The sequence below is a fragment of the Chiloscyllium punctatum genome, chromosome 21, assembly GCF_047496795.1.
Source record: "Chiloscyllium punctatum isolate Juve2018m chromosome 21, sChiPun1.3, whole genome shotgun sequence".
Classification (NCBI taxonomy): domain Eukaryota; kingdom Metazoa; phylum Chordata; class Chondrichthyes; order Orectolobiformes; family Hemiscylliidae; genus Chiloscyllium; species Chiloscyllium punctatum.
This window is the reverse complement of record NC_092759.1, coordinates 6616672-6638613: the sequence shown is the minus strand read 5'-3', so window position 1 is coordinate 6638613 and position 21942 is coordinate 6616672. Positions and strand designations below refer to the sequence as shown.

Sequence of the window (21942 nt, the reverse complement as noted above, 5' to 3'; positions counted from 1 at the left end):
TACATTGCCACTTTCTGAATCTCAGGATGTCTCTCTGGGCAGTAAGTCTCCACAAACAGCAATGTGACAATGAGCAGGGATCATCAGTTTTGATTTAAATTGTGACTGTAGCACGGCTGCTTCACAGCACCAGGTACAAGGTTGGAGTCCAGCCTTGTCCAACGGCCTGTGTAGAGTTCCCACATTCTCCCCATGATAGTGTGGGTCCCCTCCAGGTGCTCTGGTTTCCTCCCACAGTCCAAAGATGTGCAGGTGAGGTGGCTCAGTTGTGCTAAATTGTCCACTGTATCCAGGATTGTGCAGACTAGGTGGATCAGCCATGGGAAATGCAGTGTTACAGTGATGGAGTGGTCTGGGCGTGATGTTCTTTGGATGGTCGGTGGGGTCTGATGGGCCAATGCTCTCCTTCCACACTGTATGGATTTTATTCTATGATTTTATTTTAAGACTACACAGCAGGGTGTCCTTGGAGAAGGAGCATGTTGTATGGATCAATGCTCTCGATGCCTTTAGATAGAGGTGGGCACCGCAGGGGATACAGTACTTTATCTCCACCCCTGCCCCCTCCCCACAACTCTACTTTGATTTAGTCCCTTCTCACTCTGTCACTTCTAATGGTTTGCTTGGCCTGTAATGGGCTTTGTTTGGAAATATTCAATTGGTTACACAAATGGTTTACTGCTGGTGATTATATGTCTAGATTAGAGTGGTGCTAGAAAAGCACAGCAGGTCAGACAGGATCCGAGGAGTTGGAAATCAACGTTTTGGCAAAAGCCCTTTTCCAGCACCCCTCTCATCTCGGCTCTGGTTTCCAGCATCTGCAGTCCTCACTTTTGCACTGCTGGTTATGTGAAACAAAAGTAAAATGGCACACTGATGATTTTGATGGTGGGAAGATTGCTGTGCTCACATTTCTGGGTCAGAGAAATGGGGAAAAAGAACGCTTCACAGCTCACAGAACGAGAACTGAAAAGAAGTTAAATCAAACCAAAGGTTCAGACAGGGAGGGAATATTTCCCTGGAGTTTGAGGAGCTGGAAAGTGATGGCATCTGGGAATAGACAGGATTTTGTTTTACAAAGGTTGAAAGCTTTAAAACTGTTATATTCAAACAGTTCAATTTATTTTCATTAATTTTATTTGTGGTGCAAAAAGCTCTTACAACATTTTAAAACCAAAATTTACAAACCTTTTGTTAAAGAAAAATGTTAAATAAAATCCATCAAACCATCCCTCACTGAAAACTCTTGTGGAGGTGCAATCTCCTGGAGAATCCCTGCCTACTTCTTCCTACCCGGGCTCCATGGCTATATACATACCTGGAAGATAGCAGCAGGAGGAGACCATTCGGCCTTTCGATCCTGCTCCACCATGCAATGGGAAATAACTGACCATCCAGCTCAGTCGCATGTTCCTGCTGTGTTCCAATCCCTTTTCATGACTTTACCTTGGAGAACTATGTCTAAGTCCTCCTTTGGCTTCACTGCCTTTTGTTCCAGTGGCGTTGTGGTGTTACTGTTTGGGTGTAGGCAGGGGTAATGTGATGGTGCTGCCTCCTGGAGGATGCACTCAGCATCCCTCATCATCCTGCAGTAACATCAACTGGGTTTCAGCAACGAGAGATAGAAACCGTTTCCAGGATATGGGCATCACTGGCTCAGCCAGCATTTATTCCCCAGCTCTCGTTACCCATTAGAAGATGGTAGTGAGCTGCTGTCTTGAACCATTCACAGTCCATTTGTCACAGGTAGACCGACAATGCCGTGAGGAGAGTGTTGCAGGATTTTGGCCCAGTGACTCTTTGGTTCTTCAAATGTTGTTTAACTTAATCATAACCTGCACATGATTTTGAGATTTCAGTTTGCAAATCTTCACTATCTAGCACCCTGTACAAAGGAATATGTACAGATTAGAAATTCAGGACAGACAATTCTAGTTTCTCTGGAATACCCTTTTCCCCTTTCTTCCCCCAAAGCTGTAACCCTCCAGCCCATTTACTCTCTCCCACCATTCTGAATCTACTAACCCCTAATGTACACCCTCCCCATTCTCATGGAGTAACTGATAAACAGATCCATGCCACCACTTCCCGTCCCTGGTTAGACCCTGCACCCTTTCTGGGTTCACTTCCTTTCCCTTCAGTTGCTGCAAGTCAATAATGTAACAGCAGAATGAAACAAAAGGAAACAGAAAGGGAGGTGGTAGATCCTGGACAGAAGAGGAACCTTCAGTCTGGGAGAATGGGTCAGATTCTTCCTTGTTTCCCATTGGTCAATTCCCAGTGTTATGACAAGTTGTGAATGGAACTTGGTCCCATCTGGGCGTAGTGTCACTTTGACCCCCCCCCCCCCCCCCCAACTGATCAATACTATAGGCAGATGCGTCCCTTCTCCAGCCAATCACAGTGTGAAATGCTTTCCGCTAGTTACCCCAAAGAACATGCTCCAAAACCCACCCACATTCTGTACATGTTTCGTGCTCGGTTTCCCCACACACGTGTGGTCCCTGCCTCAGGGACTGTGGGAGTTGTAATCCCCATGAAGCCTCTGGAGACCTGTTCCTGGAAAGTGAAAGAAAGTGTGGGCTGGAGGGTGTTGTGTATAGGATATCTATTCAGACACACAGGACATGTGGGCTGTCACTGGGATTTACTCAGACATCTGCTTAGACACCTCGATTTCTGACGTAAGGAATATACATTCAGCCAATTGCGGGATGGGGAGGTTAATAATGGGCAGCAGATTTTAAGCAGAGGTGGCTCAGTGGCTAGCACTGCTGCCTCATAGCGTCAGGGACCCGGGTTTGATTCCAGCGTTAGGCAACTGTGTGGAGTTTACACATTCTCCCCATGTCTGCATGGTTTTGTTCGGTGCTCCAGTTTCCTCCCACAGTCCAAAGATGTGCAGGTTAGGTGGATTGGTCATGCCAAATTGCTCACAGGGTCCATGCATGTGCTGGTTAGGCAATTAGCCACAAGAAATGCAGGGTTACAGGGAATGGGTGGGTCTGAATGGGATGGTCATCATAGGGTTGGTGTGGATTAGATGGATGAGGAGACAGTGATTTATGGTTTTAGACTGTGTAGTACATTCACATCGTCCAGAATACCCTGTTGTGATTATCTATTCTGTACTTTATTACAAAGCCAAGGTCACTGACAATGAAACCAAAAGACCCAGGTAACATCGTCTCACCTTGTAATCTGACTTGTCATTAATCTGGGTGAATTTAGAACACAGATGGAAAGCAGGAAGATTAAATCCAATCCCAAGATACTGTGCTTAAACAAAGGAGACTACAATAGGATGAGGCAGGAGTTGGCTAATGCAGACTGGAAGCAAAGACTTTACACTGTGGAACAGTCCTCAGACAGAGGAGGAATATCAAAGTAATTTTTCAAATTTCTCAGCAAAAGTATATATCAGTGAAAAGGAAGGACTAGGAAAAGGAGTAATCTGCCATGTCTAAGGCAATAAGGGAGTCTATGAAATTGAAGTAGAAGGCATAAAAATTGGCAAAGACCAAGGATAAATTCGGAGATTGGAAAAACTTCCAAGCTCAACAGAAAGCATGATGGAATTGGGGATAAAAAGTGATGAGTAGCTATCCCCAGGGACAGAATAGCAGTTTACACTGCTAGAGGGGAACCTATTGTGTGGGGAGCGTATGACCTCTGTAATTGTTGAAGTACTTAACTGTTACCATAGAGATAATCCTGATCAAGTTAAAAATCACAGCACACTCCAAAAAGCTTGTACTTCCAAATAAACCTGTTGGACCATAACCTGGTGATGTGTGGTTTTTAAACTTTGCCCACCCCACCCCAACCCCGGCTCCTCCACATCAGAATCCTGACAGACAGCCCCACTGAAACTGAAGTGCCTGTCAGGTACTTGAGGGAGCCATGGGGGTGTGGGGGATGGGTATGTGGTTTAACCACAAAGTGCTGAACTGAACTAGACTTTTTGAACTGCCGTTGCCATGGAGATAATATTGAGAGACAGTCTGTATTCAAAGTCACAAACCACAAAAGGTATAAGAAGGGGAGCCATACATTGGACAGGCGGGGAGTTACCTGATGCTGCCTGAAGGTGTTTTGAATGTACACTATCCAGGTAGCTGCCGTATCTCATCAATAAAGACTCAAAGAAGACCTCTCAGAGTTCTGTGCCTAGTTATTCCTATCCAGCAGGGTTTAGGAATAGGAGTACACAGCAGTCAGACTTCACAGTGGAGGATACGAAGAACATGCCAGTAATTGATAAGGAGACTGAGGAAGGGGAGGATCTAGACATTATCACGAAAGCGTTAGAGCAGGGCAAGCTAATGGAGCTAAAGGTAAACAAGTCTCATTGCCCTGATGGAACACATCCCATGATACCAACAGAGTTAGGGGAAGAAATAGCAAATGCACTTAGAGTTATAGCGTCCTGCAGCAGAGACAGGTCCTTTGGCCCAAACTGGCCCACACCATTCAGAATGTCCATCCACACTAACCCCATTTCCCTGCACTTGGCCCATCTGCTTCTGAAACTTTCCTATCCATGTATTTGTCCAAATGTCTTTTACATGTTGTTAATATACCCACCTCAACCACTTCCACTGGCAGCTCATTCCATATACATACCACCTTTGTGTAGAACAGTTGCCCGTCAGGTTCCCATGTATTCTTTCTCCTCTAACTTTAACGGGATGCCCTCCAATCCTTGAGTCCCTGTGAAAAAGACCGAGTGCATTCACCTTACCCATGCCTCTCATGGTCTTATACACTTCTATAAAATATTCCCCCGCAGTTTCCTCTGCTCTAAACAAGAGTCCTCGCTTGTCCAACCTCTCCCTGTAACTCAGACCCCTGAGACCTGCCATCATCCTTCTAAATTTCTTCTTCACCTTTTCCAGTTGAATAACTGAAACCTACACTGCACTCATCACATTTCCTGTGTTTCCCCACGGCACTGGAACCGATGTGACAACGCCAATGGATTACAATCAATGATCGATAATTCACTCCAATACAACAATCCCATTTTCATAGATTTTTATCATGATGCAGGAATCCTTTTGTCTTTCTGGTTTCATGGTTAATTGTCCTTATACAAAACCAATCTGTGGCTTACCTGTTCCAGGGAAATGTGCCATGATTGTTTAGACTTTCAAAAACCAATGAAATCTCTCTCCACAGTCCCCACGCTAACATGGACTTCGCTGTCTCAGTACTTATTTCCCAGTCACGCTGACATTTGAAATATTCGTCCACGGACAGAATGCAAACCTTTCCATCCAGATGATAAGGCTAATGATATTCAGATCGGCATGGATCCAGTAACATGAAGTTCAATTTGAATTTCTCACCTGCAAATCCCCCCTTTCAATACTCTGTAACAGAGAAAACAGTGCTGGAGATCCTCAGCAGGTCTGGCAGCATCTGAAATGGGGACAGATGCAGGAAACATTGCAGCCTTGAAGAAGTGTTCAGATGATCACACCAGGCATGTGTGCTTGATGACCATTATGGATAAGATGGGGGCAGGGATCCCTTTCTGGAAGGGCCTTGGTGTGACCACACCTGGAGTACTGTATACACCTTTGTTCCCCTTTTCCAAGGAAGGCTCTCCTGGTTATTGAGAGAGTGTAAAGGAGGATCACCAGATGAGTCCTGGGATGTGAAGATAGTTAAGGACTGCAGATGCTGGAAGTCAGAGTCTGTACAATGTGGACCTGGGGAGGTGCAGCAGGTCAGGCAGCATCAGAGGAGCAGGAAGGTTGATGTTTTGGGCCGGGACCCTTTGTCAGTCTTGATAAATAGCCCTGACCCGAAACGTCAACTTTCCAGCCCCATCGTATTCATGTTGGTCATCAAGCACCTATTAATTCTAGTCCCACGTTCTGGCACTCAGCGTGTAACCGATATTGTAGTGCTTGGTGTGATCATCTAAACACTTCTTCAAGGCTGCAATGTTTCCTGCATCTGTCAGCATTTCAGATGCTGACAGACTTGCTGAGGATCTCCAGCGCTTCTTGTTTTTATTGTGGATTTCCACCATTTTGCTGAAGCACATAGAGTCATACACATGTAAACAGCTCCATATTTTGTTGACTCACCTTCCTGGGATGTCAGGACTGATGGATGAAGAGGGACTCAATCTTTGTTTAATCCTCCTTTCCTTTGGCTTTCTGAGCTGCTAACTACATCACTAATATTCTACCTCCCATTCCCTGTCCTGAATCTGACCTATCTAAGCCTACACTTTAGTTCCCATCCCCCTGCCAGACTAGTTACAAACTCACCAACAGAACTGGCAAAAGCCCCCACCAGATTTGTCTCAGCTCTGCCCAGGGGTAACCGGTCAGGCTGGTACAGGTCCCACCCAGAAACAGTCCCAGTGCCTGAAGAATCATAACCCTTCTGTGGTACACCATTTCCCCAGCCACACATCCAGCTGATCTCCCTTCTCATTCCTGCTCTCATTAGCATATGGCACTGGGAGTAAGTCTGACATTATTACATTTCAGGAGCTACATTTTAATGCATCTCTGCTCTCCCTATGTCCAGCTTTCAGGCCCTCATCCCTCTGTTTAGCGATGTCGTTGGTATCTGTGTGTTGCACGACCACGGGCTGTTTACCCTCCAGCTCCAGAATATCCTGCAGCCACTCCATGATATCATGGATCTTGGCACCAGGGAGATTACATACCATCCTGGATTCATGTCTGAGGGCACAGAAGTGCCTGGCTGTACCCCTGATTATTGAATCCCCTGCCACGATAGCCCTGCCACTCTCAGTCCTCTTGTTCTGATCAGCAGAGCTCTCTGTGGTGTCATGAACCTGGCTGTTGCTGATTTCCCCGAGAAGCCACCCCATCCATTCCTGCCCTTACAGAATCCCAAGTGGTATACAGTATCTGTATGAGAAGGGGATAACAACGGGGGACTCCTGTACTCGCTTCCTGAGCCTTTTACTAGATCTGATGTTCACCCATTCCCTTTCTGCCTGTGTAACCCTCACCTGCAGTGTGACTAACTCACTAAACGTGCTGTCCATAACATTCTCAGTATTGCAGATGCTCCACAGTGAGTCCACTCTCTGCTCCAGCTCTGAAAAGCAGTTTCCCAGTAGCTGCAGATGGGAACCCTTCCTGCACAAATAGCCGTCAGGGACACTGGAAGCTGCCCTTATTTCCCACATTGTGCAAGAGGAGCACACCACGGGTCTGAGGGCTCCTGTCACAACGTCTCTCTACATTCATCTAGTTACTCCCATTAAGAGAATTTAAATGAGTGAGTAACCTTCCTTCACTTCAAACATGTCCATTATAATAACAAAAAAAACTTTACTTAAGCTGATATGTCATACTTTAAAAACTTAAATACTCCACAGCTATCACTGACAAATTGGCTATTCCCATTGGGACTGTGAAATTCTGAAAGGCCTGAACTAAAACTGAGTTTCAGCTTCACCTTCTCCCTGTCTCACCTCACTATTTACACCCAACTCCAAAACACTCTCATTGAGCCAAACAGCCCTCACAGTGCAGCCCTGCCATTTTCATTGTCTGCTCACACCTACACTGTACTGTTCCAATGCATCTCAATGGGAGCTCAGACCAGCATTGCATCTTTCAATTCATTCCTTTGTAACCTCAGAGTCAAAATGGACTTTAGCAGTTTCTGAATGAACAGACAGTTGTCAGAATCTGGAACGTTCCACCTGAAATGGTGCTGGAAGTTGAGTCCATGAAAAATTTGCAGAGAATTGGAAGTAGGGAGTTTACAGATTAACATTATAAAGTGGATGATTAGGACTAAATCTGACAGTTCCTGTAAGAAGACGAGGTGTAATTTGGATAAATCTGTGCTCTCTCTCAGGCCAATACCTCCTTCCACAGCTACAGGGCCAAGAATTGAACACATACCCCAAAGGGGATCCAACCATGAACTTGAACATCGTTCTGCTTTTGGCTTGACAAAAATATTGAAGATATTTTCCCACAGACAGAACAGACAAACCTTTCTCGTTCCACAGTTAAATCCCAATGACATTCAGATCCTGATGACTCCGCTGACTGTAGAAACTTGTTTATTGAGATCCCAGTCTCAATTATCCTCAATTAATATCCTATAAACTGAATTCACAAAACAAAGCTCGGTCAGTGCAAGATGAATAGTGAAGACAAACACTTCTCTTGGTATGTGTTTGATGTGTAAATGCTCCTCTTCAAATCACCCTGCCCCCACCCAGAGAGAGGACACGTGCACGCTCCTTGCTGTACCTTGCCTCAAATAAAGATGGTGGCCATTACCCATGACCTCTCACTGCCTGAGGCCCAAGCCATCTTCCCCTTTGCTGCAAACATGGGACCAAGAGTTTCTAATTCAGACTAACGACCTGCACAGAGTGTAACTAAACCCTCCCAGTCTACACTGATACATTTCATCCGGTTTCTGCTGCCACTCTCCCCTTTCCGCCTCCTGTACACACCATGGGTCATCATGGGTCCAGTGACCCTTCCTCAGAAGCGATGACAGCTGGGAAAATTAGAATCCCTTCAGGAAACCGGCCCTTTGGCCCAACAATTCCACACCCACCCTCCGAAGTTTATCCCACCCAGACCCATTCTCCTATTCTATTACTCTCCATTTCCCCCGAACTAATGCACATCCCTGAACACTACGGGAAACTTCGCTGGGCCAATTCACCGAACCTACAGATCTTTGGACTACAGGAGATAGGGGTTAAAGAGTAAATAATAGGTGGGGACAAAGCCCAAAGAAACACAGGAACATTTGGAAAGATAAAGGAGTGGGAAAGTGGGAATCAGTTAATGGAGGAGACAGGAACCTTTTAGCATCTCAGTGGCGGTGGTGGAAATGGTGGCTGATGATCTACATTGTGCCTGCAAAAAAGACCCCGAGCTTCCAGTTGCCTGCTCTTTAACACACAAGACTGTTCCCTGTCCAACATCTCTGTCCCATGCTTACTGCAGTGTTCCAGTGAAGTTTGATGCAAGCTGGAAGAACACTTCAGAACCTACCAAATGGCTTCCTATTTCAAGGACTGCAATTTCCCCTCACATGTGGTCAACAATGCCCTCCAGTGTATCTCCTCCACTTCCCACACCACTGCCCTTGAACCCCACCCCTTCAAATGCAACAAAGATGGAATCCCACCATCCTCACCTTCCACCCAGATACAATGCATCATCCTCTGCTCTTTCCACCATCAGATCCAACCACCTGAGATATATTTCCCTCCCCACCCCTTTCAGCATTCCACAGAGATCATACCTTCTGTGACTTCCACGTTAGATCCATGGTCCCCACCAACCCATTCTTCACTCCAGGCACCTTCGCTTGCCACTGCAAGAGGTGGAAAACCTGTGCCCACACCTTCCCCTCACCTCCATCCAAGGCACCACTTGATCCTCCCACATCCAGCAGAGAATTCCCTGCCCACCCAAACACCTCACCTATTGTGTCCCTTGCTCTCAGGACACCAAATTGTGGATTAATTCATGGAACATTTCTGGGACACATGCACTAACCAACCCCACCGCCCTGTGGCCGACCACTTCAGCTACCCCCGACTCCCTCCGCCACCACGCTGCCAAGGACATGCAAGTCCTCCATCCCAAATCCGAGCCACCTGACACCTGGAGGAAGAACACCTCATCTTCCACCTTGGGAACTTTCAACCACACGGCATCAAGGTTTCCTCATCTCCCATCCCCCAACTTATCTCAGATTCAACCCTCCAACTCAGCACTGGCCTCTTGAACAGTCCCACCTGTCCATCTTCCTTTCCAATTGTCCATTCCACCCTCTCACCACGACCCTCCATCTACAACCACTTATTGCCTCCCTAGCTCGCTTCCCCCCCAACCCCAAACACCCCTCCCTATTTATCTCTCAGCCATATTCCACCACCCACATTTCTGATGAAGTGCTGACATGCCCAATACGTCAATTCTCCTGCTCCTTGGATGCTGCCTGACCTGCTGTGCTTTTCCAGCGCCACACTTTAACACAAGCTGGAAGAACACCACCTCATCTCCCACTTGGGGACCCTGCAACCATCTGGCTTCAACATCAAATTCAATAATTTTAGGTCCTGAACTCTCCCACGTCCGAGTGTCTTTCCCCCATACCAGGCCTTGTTATTACGTAGCCTGCCATTACACACTAATTATGGTTAGCCACTAGCAGTCCCCATAAACAGCTATTCACCCTCCCCCCGCATCAGATCGTTATCCACCCCTTTGTCCAACTGCTCTTATCTCTCTCTTTGGGCTCTATCCCCACTTATCATTTACGCCTTAACCCCTACCTTCTGCATAAAAACAGATTTTTTTTTTCTCAGTAACATCAGTTCCTGAGGAAGCGTCACTGGATCGAAAATGCGAACTGATTTCTTTTCACAGATGCTGCCAGATCTGCTGAGCATTTCCAGTACCTTCTGGTTGTTGTGTGTGATTTACAGCATCCGAAGTTCTTTTGGTTCTAACTTACCCGGAGTATCTAATTCAGGTCCAGCAGACTGAAACAGTGTTTATCAACCTTCCCAGTCCACACTAACTCCACCTCTCTCCCAGTATCTGCTGTCTCTCCCACTCCTTCACATTCAGTCCCCCCTCACAGTGACACTGCGCCTGCAAAGCTGATGGTCATGTGTTGGCCTGCTGGACCCACCCCTCATTCACTCCCATTGGCTGGAGGATCATGCCAACTCTCCTATTGGTTTGAAGCTGTGTCAATCAGCCAGGCCCCATTGTGACATGAGTGGTGGGATCCTCCCAGGTGCATCAAAGGCTGAGGGGTGACCTCATAGAGGTTTATAAAATCATGAGGGGCCTGGCTGATAAATAGACAAATAGGATAAATAGACAAGGTCATTTCCCTGGGGTCGGGGAGTCCAGAATGAGAAGGCATAGGTTTAAGATGAGAGGGGAAGAATTTAAAATGAATCTGAGGGACAATATTTTTCCCCACTGAGGTTGGTGTGTGTATGGAATCTTCTGTCAGGAAGTGGAGGATGTTGGTACAATTAAACGATTTGGCATCTGGATGGGTATATGAATAGGAAGGGTGTAGAGTGATATGTGCCAAGTGTTGGCAAATGGGCCTTGATTAGGTTGGGATATCTGGTCACATGGACCAGTTTAACCAAAGGGTTTATTTTCATGCTGTACTTCTCTACAGCTCTGCCCTGTGATGAGCTTCATCATTCACAGTGAATGGGTCAGTATCACAGAGCACAGGGGCTGGAGGCTATTCCGGCCATTGGGGCTGCACTCTCTCCTTCTGGAGATGGTGCCAGTCAGTCCCAACTCACCTCCCATTTGGACATAGCCCTCCAAATCCTTCCTTAAAAATGTTAAATTTCAAATTTGTTTTGACAATAACTACTGAATCTGCATCCAGCTGTTGGTCAAACTGTTCCAGATGCTCAGAACTTACTGAGTAAAATAATCTTCACATTTTTCTTTGCATTATTTGCCAGTTACCTGAAAATAGTTACTAAAAGTTGTGACGTTAAAAATTTCTCACTCTGTCTCTCTGTAAATGAAATACCCTGGAAACAAATCAACTCCTGTTCAAAAGCACTGCTTAACCTTCTCAGCTCCAAGGAGAATTATCTGACCTTCTGCTAACTCACCATAAAAGAGAAATCTGTCTTAATTTTAATTTATTAGTGCCATAGAGATGTACAGCACAGAAACAGACCCTTCAGTCCAACTTGTCCATGCCGACCAGATATCCTAAATTAATCTCGTCCCATAATCCAGCCCTTGGCCCAAAGCCTTTGAAACCTTTCCAAATCACATATCCAATGAGATGCCTTTTAAATGTTGTAACTGTACCAGCCTCCACACTTTCTCTGGCAGCTCATTCCATACACATACTACGTTCAGCTTGAAACTTTGCCCCTAATATCCCTTTTCAATCTTTTCCCTCACGCCTGTGCTTTCTAGTTTTGGACTCACCTAAACAGGAATACGACCCTGGCTGTTTACCCTATCCATGCCCCTCACGAGTTTATCAACCTCTATGGTCACCTCTCAGCATCCGATTCTCCAGTGAAAACAGCCTCAGTCTATTCAGCCTCTCCCTATAGCTCAATCCCTCAACCCTGGCAACATTTTAGGAAGTAGTGACCATAATATGGTAGAGTTCAGTCTGGAGTTTGAAAGGGAGAAGGCAAAATCTGATGTAATGGTGTTACAGTTGAATAAAGGTAATTATGAAGGCATGAGAGAGGAACTGACTAAAATAGACTGGAAGCAGAGGCTAACCGGGAAGACACTAGAGCAAAAATGGCAGGAGTTTGTAGGTATAATTGAGGACACTGTACAGAGGTTCATTCCCAAGAAAAGAAAGATTAACCGGGGAGGGATTAGACAACCTTGGCTGACAAAGGAAGTCAGGAAATGTATTAAAGAAAAAGAGAGATCCTATAAAGTGGCTAAGAACAGCGGGAAATCAGAAGATTGGGAAGGATACAAAAGCCAACAGAGGATAACAAAGAGTGTAATAAGAAATGAGAGGATCAAATATGAAGGTAGGCTAGCCAGTAATATTAGAAATAATAGTAAAAGTTGCTTTCAGTACATAAGAAACAAACGACAGGCAAAAGTAGACATTGGGCCACTTCAAACTGATGGAGGGAGCCTAGTGATGGGAGATAAGGAAATAGCAGGAGAACTTAACAAGTACTTTGCGTCAGTTTTCACAGTGGAAGACATGAGTAATATCCCAAAAATTAAAGGGTGTCACGGGGCTGAGTAGAGAGTATGGTTGCCATTATGAAAGAGATAGTGCTAGAAAAGTTAAAAAGTCTTAAAATTGATAAATCTCCTGGCCCCGATGGGATACACCCTAGAGTTCTGAGAGAGGTTGCTGAGGAAGTAGCAGAGGCATTGGTTGAGATCTTTCAAGAGTCACTGGAGTCAGGAAAGGTCCCGGATGATTGGAAGATGGCTGTAGTAGAAGAAAGGATCAAGAAAGGATCAAGGCAAAAGATGGAAAATTATAGGCCAATCAGTTTAACCTCGGTTGTTGGTAAAATTCTAGAATCCATCATTAAGGATGAGGTTTCTAAATTCTTGGAAGAGCAGAGTCTGATTAGAACAAGTCAACATGGATTTGGTAAAGGGAGGTCATGCCTGACAAACCTGTTGGAATTTTTTGAAGAGGTAACAAGTAGGTTAGACCAGGGAAACCCAGTGGATGTGGTCTATCTGGACTTTCAAAAGGCCTTTGATAAGGTGCCACACGGGAGGCTGCTGAGCATGGTGAGGGCCCATGGTGTTCGAGGTGAGCTGCTGGGATGGATTGAGGATTGGCTATCTAACAGAAGGCAGAGAGTTGGGATAAAAGGTTCTTTTTCAGAATGGCAGCCGATGACGAGCGGTGTCCCGCAGGGTTCGGTGCTGGGGCCACAGCTGTTCGCATTATATATTAATGATTTGGATGAGGGAACCGGGGGCATTCTAGCGAAGTTTGCCGATGATGCGAAGTTAGGTGGACAGGCAGGTAGTACTGAGGAAGTGGGGAGGCTACAGAAGGATCTAGACAGGTTGGGAGAGTGGTCCAGGAAATGGCTGATGGAATTTAATGTGAGCAAGTGCGAGGTCTTGCACTTTGGCAAAAAGAATAAAAGCATGGACTACTTTCTAAATGGTGAGAAAATTAATAAAGCCAAAGCACAAAGGGATCTGGGAGTGCTAGTCGAGGATTCTCTAAAGATAAACATGCAGGTTGAGTCTGTGATTAAGAAAGCGAATGCAATGTTGTCTCTTATCTCAAGAGGGTTGGAATATAAAAGCAGAGATGTACTACTAAGACTTTATAAAGCTCTGGTTAGGCCCCATTTGGAGTACTGTGTCCAGTTTTGGTCCCCACACCTCAGGAAGGACATACTGGCACTGGAACGTGTCCAGCGGAGATTCACACGGATGATCCCTGGAATGACAGGTCTAGCATATGAGGAACGGCTGAGGATACTGGGATTGTATTCGTTGGAGTTTAGAAGATTAAGGGGAGATCTAATAGAGACTTACAAAATAATACATGGCTTTGAAAAGGTGGATGCTAGAAAATTGTTTCTGTTAGGCGAGGAGACTAGGACCCGTGGGCACAGCCTTAGAATTAGAGGGGGTCATTTCAGAACAGAAATGCGGAGACATTTCTTCAGCCAGAGAGTGGTGGGCCTGTGGAATTCATTGCCACGGAGTGCAGTGGAAGCCGGGACGCTAAATGTCTTCAAGGCCGAGATTGATAGGTTCTTGTTGTCTAGAGGGATTAAGGGCTACGGGGAAAATGCGGGCAAGTGGAGCTGAAATGCGCATCAGCCATGATTGAATGGCGGAGTGGACTCGATGGGCCGAATGGCCTTACTTCCACTCCTATGTCTTTTGGTCTTATGGTCTTATCTTTGCATCTTTACTGAATCCTTTCAAGTTTCACAATATCATTCCAATAGCGGGAGACCAGGACTGAAAGCAGAATTCCAGAAGTGGCTGAATGAATGTCCTGTACAGCCGCAAAATGATATCACAACACCTGTACTCAATGCTCAGACCAATAAAGGCAAGTACACCAAACATTTCCTTCACTACCCTGCCTATCTATGATTCCACTTTCAAGGAACTATGAACCTGCACTCCAAGATCTCTTTGTTCAGCAACACTCCCCAGGACCTTCCCATTAAGTGTAGAAGTCCTGCCCTGATTTGCTTTTCCAAAATGCAGAATCTCACATTTATCTAAATTAAACTGCATCTGCCACTCCTCAGCCCATTTGATCGGAGTCTCATTGTACTCTCGGGTAAATTTGCAATCCATTGCACCTCCAATTTTGGTGTCTATTGTAAACCTACTAACCATAGCTCCTATATTCACATAGAAATCATTTATATAAATGGCAAAAAGCAGTGGACCCATCACCCAGCCTGACAGCATATTCCTCATCACAGGCTTCCAGTACAAAAAGCACCCTCCACTATGACACTGACTGCTCAGCAAGGTTAGAGCTCATGGCATACAGGGAGAACTAACCATTTGGATATAGATCTGGCTCAAAGGCAGAAGACAGAGGGTAGTGATGGAGGGTCGCTTTTCAGACTGGAGGCCTGTGACTAGTGGAGTGTTACAAGGATCACTGCTGGATCCACTACCTTTCGTCATTTATATCAATGACTTAGATGTGAACATAGGAGGTATAGTTAGTGAGATGACACCAAAACTGGAGGTGTAGTGGACAGTGAAAAATATTACCTCAGAGTACAATGGGATCTTGATCAGATGGGTAAATGGCTGAGGAGTGGCATTTTGGGAAAGCAAATCTTAGCAAGACGTATATACTTAATGGTAAGGTCCTGAGGAGTGTTACTGAACAAAGAGACCTTGGAGTGCAGGTAGATAGGTTAGTGAAGGCAGCATTTGGTATGCTTGCCTTTATCGGACAAAGTATTGAGTACAGGAGTTATGAGATCATGTTGCAGCTGAACAGGACATTGGTTTGGCCACTTTTGGAACGTTGCGTACAAATCTGGTCTCCCTCCTATTGGAAGGATGTTGTGAAACTTGAAAGGGTTCAGAAAAGATTTACAAGAATGTTGCCAAGGTTGGAGGATTTGAGCTAGGCTGGGGGTTGAATAGAGGTTGAATAGATTGGGGCTGTTTTCCCTGCAGCGTCGGAGGCTGAGAGGTTATCTATGTATATAAAAACTTGAGGTGCATGGATAGGATAAATAGACAAAGTCTTTTCCCTGGTGTGGGGGATACCAGCACTAGAGGACATAGGTTTATGGTATGAGGGAAAGACTTTAAAGAGACTTGAGAGGCAACATTTTCACACAGATGGGATACGTGTATGGAATGAGCTGCCAGAGGAAGTGGTAGAGGTCATTACGATTGCAACATTTAAAAGGCATCTTCATGTGGATATGAATAGGAAGGATATGGGCCGGGTGCTGACAGGTGGGACTAGATTGCATTGGGATATCTGATCAGCATGTACTGGTTGGACTGACGGGTCTCTGTTTCTGAGCTGTCCATCTATGACTGTTTGACCTTCCAGCCAATTCTGTATCCAAACAGCTAGTTCCGCCAGAATTCTATGGTACTGAACCTGCTAACCAGTGTGTTATGTGAAACCTTGTGTCTTTCTCAAGTCCAAGTTAATGATTTCAATGCCCAAAGCCATTCTGACTCTCCCTAATCATTTCTTGCTTTTCCAATGACACGTAAATCCTGTCCCTGAGAATCCCTTCCAACAACTTCTCTGCCACTGACTTCAGGCTCACCGGTCTATAGTTCCCTGGCTTTTCCTTACCACCTTTCTCAAATAATGGCACCCATCTTCCAGCACCTCACCTGTGGCGATCGATGATACAAATTTCGCAGCGAGGGTTCCAGCAAAAGCTTCCCTATTTACCCACAAAGTTCTGGGATACACCTGATCAGATACAGGGATTTATCCACCTTTATGCATTTTAAAGACATCCAGTACCACCTCCTCTGTACACTTGCCAAGTTATCACTATTTATTTCTCCAACTTCTCTAACTTCCATATCCCCTTTCAGTAAAAACTGACATGAAATACTTACAGAATCTCTCCCACCTCCTGCTGTTCCATAGACAGTCTTGTTGATCTTTGAGAGTCGCTATTCTCTGCCTAGTTATTCTTTTGTCTTTAGTGTATTTGTAGAATCTCTTTGGATTCTCCTTAAACCTATTTCCCAAAGCTATCTCATGTCCCCTTCTTTGCCTCCTGGTTTTCCACGAGTATACTTCTACTTCCCTTATTGTCCTCTAGGGATTCACACAAGCACAGTGGGGTCTGTACCTGCCATATCCTTTCTTCATTTTCTTGACCAGAGCCTCAATTTTGCAGGTCATGCAGCATTCTCGACGCCTCCCAGCCTTGGCCTTAATAGGAACATACTATCTGCGTACTCTCATTGTCGCAGGCCTATGGAGGCAATGACAGATGAGGACAGAGAAACAATCATTATCAGTAAAGAGGTCGGGTTGGGAAAGGGAACAACTCATCCTTATCTCTATAATTCCTCTCTAGCCTCAGAACTATCACTATCTCTGCATCAAAGACATCTCAATCTCTGCAACATCCTCCAATCTCTAATCTCCTCCAGTCTCAACACACTTTCTATCTTTAATCTTGTCCACCCTCTCAAATCTCTGTGATGTGCCTTTCTTTAATTCCAGCCTTCAGTATAATCCATTTTTATTTCAGATTCCTGCACCGAGCTCCACAATGTCCCGCTTAACCTCTGTCACATTTTCCTCCAAAAAACATTAATTATTCACGTATCATCTATTCTAATATCACCTTCTCTGACCTGGTTTCTATTGTGGCTGGTCATATTCCTATATTACGCGTCTATGGTCTACATGACAGAAAACGGTTTTGTGGTCCATTGGGTTTATGCTGTAAAGAAATCTCCCAGCTCACTATTTTAATCCCATTTTCCAGCACAGAGCACATAGACCTAAATAGATTTTAAATGCCATCGGGATTTCTTCCAGACAGTGAGGTTTAGTGCAACTGTTGCTCTATTCTATCACCCACAGGGTTCAGAGCAGCTAGGTCTGTGCAAACCACAGATCGCCCACACATTGTGAAGGATGGCAGGGTCCCTGAGAGGGGGCACAGGAGATTTACCAGGATGGTTCAAGGAATGGGGGATTTTAGTTGCAGAATTTGTGGGGCTTTTTTAACATTAATTGTTCACGTGACATGTGTGTTGTTAATACACATCAAGAATAACCATCCGCAATTAATGGACTCTCATTTTCAACCTCTCCCCTTGCCTGTGCTGTGGTAATATTCAGGTTAACCAATACCAGACATCTCTCTCTAATGACAGTGCAGTCCTATGGTCTAGGAGGACAATGCTGACTTGATCTTTTACACAGTGATGCCACTGTGCCTCGAGGGTGGGGAAAGGGAATGCTGAAGGTGGTGGATGGGAAACCACTCAGGTACAGTACTTTATCCTGGAGGATGTTCACTTTCTTTAATATTGTTGGGGGGGGTGCACTGATGCAGGCAAGTGGAGAATGTTCCAACACAATCCTGATGTGTGCCTTATAGAGAGCAAACAGACATTGGGGAATCAGGGGTTTGGGGAAACTGAGGAGTTCTCCTTGTAGCAAAGGAAATTTGGGGAGCTGTGACAAAGCGGTTTACAAAAGTTACACGTTGTAATAATAAACGTTAGATCCATCAGCTCATTATACAAGGATTACAGGACACATGTTGAAGATTTGGGAAGATCTATTGAGAGGATGGTTTGATTCAAAGGAGAACTTTTATTCAGCAAATGGTATTGATCTGGAACACAATACTCTCACACAATACGAATATCCAGGGCGTGATGTATTGAGTAATTCTGTCAGAGTTTGGCGTTACAATGACTGAGATTACCATCTGAATATCTGCCTGTAATACAAGATTATAAAATCCGTCACTGTCAGTTCAAATTTGAAACTCATACAATCCCCTCTTCCTGGCCCAGGATGACTGTACACATTACCCCTGGTGGAGGTCAGCAGGCTCTTCAAGGGCAAATCTATGTGGGTTTCTATCAGTTTCCACCTTGGGACTTCATGTGACTGAATATGGGACTGAATGTCCCAAGATTCAATGAGATATAGACAGCAGGATTTGCTTCCTTTTCTTTCCTTCCATTCTGCCGCTGTGCCTCCTCAATAAGACGTGGGGTGTGAAAGGCTCATGCAGCTTGATGGGCAAGATGTCTCCATTCTGACCAATGGGCAGCAAGCTCCTCCCAGTCATGAAACAGAGTATCCCTGAAAGATAGCAACTGTGCATGCTTCCCACTGCCCAGTGCTCACAGTGCATGTTTCGAATAATGAGGGGGGAAATCTCCTAGAAAAGGCATAACAGGAAAGTTCCAAAAGGTTATAAACAGTTTACAGAGAGATATTCACAGGAAACCTGGGCAACAAGTTGTCAAATAGAGTATAACTTGGGATAAACTGTAGAAAGCTGAACCACAAAGGGACTGGGGGAAAATGAGCAGGAAACACAGAAAGCTAGCACCAATTACAACATGGAATCAGGAAAGGGAATGGAATGCTGTCCCTTATTTCAAAGAGTTTGCAATATAAGAGTTTGGAGTATATACCTTAGGACAACTAAACAAATGGCAAGTGAGACCACATCTGGAGTAATGTGAACATATTTGGTCACTTTAGTTAATGAAATAGAGCAGGTTATTGGAGGCATTTCAGAGAAGATCCATTGGGATGATCCCTGTTTTGAAGGGATTAACCTGTAAGCAAAGGCTGAATAAGTTGGGAATCTACTCACTGGACTTTGGAAGAATGAGAGGTGATCTCTTTGAAGCATACAGAATTCTGTCAAGGTTTGACAGGGTAAATATGGAGACGATGTGTCCCATTACGGGTGAGTCTTGAACCAGATTCTGGGTCAGTCGCGGAATCAAGGATTCTGTTTCAGATTTGTCAAGTTAAAGGCAACACTGACATAGGTTAGGGTTTCAGGAGCAATGGAGCTGGGGTGAGAAGGAGACAAGCAACGTTTAAGAGATTGGAATTCCTGGTGTTTGTGGTTGTGTAGATGTCTGATCAGAAGGTCACCTTGGGGTCAGATATGAAAGCAATATTGTGAAGAATGTAGTTCTGCCTCAGACACTTCCCAGTGAGAGGGAGGGACACAGCAGTAAGGGAAATGAATTTGGAATAGCAACTGAAGGCAATAGGTTTAACAATTACAGTGTTTCATTGGAGTGAAGTGCACCTATTCGAAGCGTGGTCAGCAGTTTGATAACTGAGTAATAGTGGAGTAATGGAGAGGGATGATGGGGAGGGAGAGCTGGACATTGTCAGTGTACATGTGAAACCTAACACGGTGCTTTTGGGCGATGTCACCTCCTGGCAGTATGTGGGTGAGAAACAGGACGGACCAAGGAAAAGTCCTGGAGGGACACCACATATAATGAATTCAGAAAGGAAAGGGAGAGTGGAGATGGAGCAGGATTTTCCACCAACGGTGAGGTCAAATATTAGGTTTTAGCAGAATGGGAGAGAAGGACATAACCAAAAAAGACAGATAGACAGATCATGGATCAATATCTGTGAATTGCAAAGTGGGGGGGGGGGGGGGGGGGGGGGGGGGGGGGTGGGGGGAGAGAGAGAGGGCGATGACAAGCAGGAGGATGAGACAGAGATTTGGAATGTCCATGATTTAGCTACACTAGGGTAAATGGTCAAGATGACCTCGAATAAGGCTTGACAAGGGACTCGAGGAAATGCAAGTTTAGGACTAAAATGAAGAGCACCCTTGTGAGGCAGTGTGGCTCGGTGGGCTAGTGGAGAGGGAGGAAAGAAAGAAGCAGAGGCAGCTGATCGGATTGTCTCAATGTTATGGACAGAGAAACTCCATGTGCTCCTCACTCTTGTTGTTGGAGGGGAGGATGGAGGAGACAGGATAATGGACAATGTTTTTATTTCCAAAACAAAAAACAAAACCTGTGATAGCGATTCTAAAAATAAGTGAACAAACCTGTCGTATTTATCATTTATCAAGAATATTAAAATATACAACTGAAGTTCAGGTTTGAATCCCAAATCGGTAGAGGGTGGCTCTGAATTCAAGAAAAAAAATAAATGGAATGAAGAATCTACTGTTTGCTATGGAACCATTGGGGATGTTTTTCTGTCATTGACAATGTCCTTGAGGGAAAGAAACCTGACAGTGGCCCATCAAGTCACTCATTGTGCAGTGATTAATACAGTCTCAATAAAGGAATGAAACTGGATGGACCACATTACATCTACCAATGCACTAGCAAATACAACCACACAATCAGCCCTCTTGACCCTGCAACTTCTGCCTCACTGTGGGCCAACAGCAGCAGAACTGTACTCCAGCCCAATCTGAAATCTCATGGCCTGATATCCCCCACTCAACCATTAACATCAAGCCAGGGGAATCAACCCTGGTTCAATGGTGAATGCAGGAGAGCATGCCAGCAGTACCAGGCATACCTAAAAATGAGGTGCCAACCTGGTGCAGCTACCAAACCTCCATTCCAAACAGCACAAGCAACACCAAATAGAACTAAGTGATCCCATAAACAATGGATTAGATCGGAGTTCTGCAGTTCTGCCACACCTAGTCAGGAATGGTGATGGACAATTACAGCATCACAGATATCCCTACCCTTACTGATGGAGGGGTCTCACACATCCATGCAACAGATAAGAGGACAGCATTAGCAGCTATTTTCAGCCAGCAGTGCCAAGTGGATGAGCCTTCTCCATTGGTCCCTGACATCACAGATATGAATCGACTTGGTTGAAAACTCATTTCCAATCAGATCAAGAAATGGATAAGCAGTGTAAAGGTATGGGCCCAGCCAATATTCTGGCAATAATACTGTTGGCTGTGCTCCAGAACCTGCTGCCCAACAAGGCAAGTACTGTTCCAGCACTGGCACCTACCGACTTTGTGGAACATTGCTCAGGGATGTTCCAACACAAAAACACAGGGCAGATCCAACTCAGCCAATTCCCCTCCATCAGTCCACACTCGCTCAGCAGTGAAACGATGGAAGATGTCATCAAAAGTGCTGTCAAGCAACTGCTCAGCGATGCCCATTTTGGGTTCTGCCAGGGCCACTCAGTTCCTGAGCTTGTTACTGACTTTATTCACAAACTGACAAACAAGCTGAATGAGGTGAGGATGACAGGCCAGACCCCCTCCAAGTCCACTATTTCGACTTCAGTGATATCACCTGACCTCACCACAGTCTCAGCTCATTTGCTGAAACCCTCATTCATTCCTTTTGTTAACTCTGGATTTCATTGTCTAAACCCATTCCTGGCCAGCATCCCACAGTCACCCTCCCAATAATCTCAAGAATATTGAAA

General features: G+C 45.2%; 1 long non-coding RNA gene across 1 annotated transcript in view; it reads right to left on the bottom strand.

Moving 5' to 3' along the window:
- Positions 1-513: 513 nt before the first annotated feature.
- Positions 514-21942, bottom strand: part of LOC140492552 (uncharacterized) — a 29158-nt gene continuing 7729 nt past the window's right edge. The window contains exons 3-4 of the long non-coding RNA XR_011963579.1: positions 4627-4713; positions 514-1885 (exon numbers count right to left, since the gene is read on the bottom strand). This is a non-coding gene — a long non-coding RNA (uncharacterized lncRNA). The remainder of the gene's footprint in view (positions 1886-4626; positions 4714-21942) is intronic.